Source organism: Penaeus monodon, chromosome 19, assembly GCF_015228065.2.
Source record: "Penaeus monodon isolate SGIC_2016 chromosome 19, NSTDA_Pmon_1, whole genome shotgun sequence".
Taxonomy (NCBI): Eukaryota; Metazoa; Arthropoda; class Malacostraca; order Decapoda; family Penaeidae; genus Penaeus; species Penaeus monodon.
Window position 1 is genome coordinate 29,462,390 of NC_051404.1, and position 243 is coordinate 29,462,632.

At 36.2% G+C, this 243-nt stretch overlaps 1 pseudogene; it reads left to right on the top strand.

The window, feature by feature from the left end:
• Nucleotides 1–243, top strand: part of LOC119585160 — an 82,513-nt pseudogene that overhangs the window by 74,051 nt on the left and 8,219 nt on the right.

The following is a 243-nucleotide window of genomic DNA, read 5'->3' on the forward strand; positions in this document are numbered from 1 at the left end:
CCTCACATCACAATCACATCTTTTTTATCATCATTAAAACCATAATTTTTTATCTCATTCTTATCATCGGGATATTTTCTACCTCTTTTTCTATTTCTTTTTTATCACTTTGTTATTCTCTAATTCATAAGATAAAAATCTATTTATTCCATGACAGGTGTTGTGGGTCATGCAAAACCTGGTGTACCTTCCAGCGCTCCTCATCACGGCTGCCTATTGGAGCGCCATCTACATCCAAAGGGG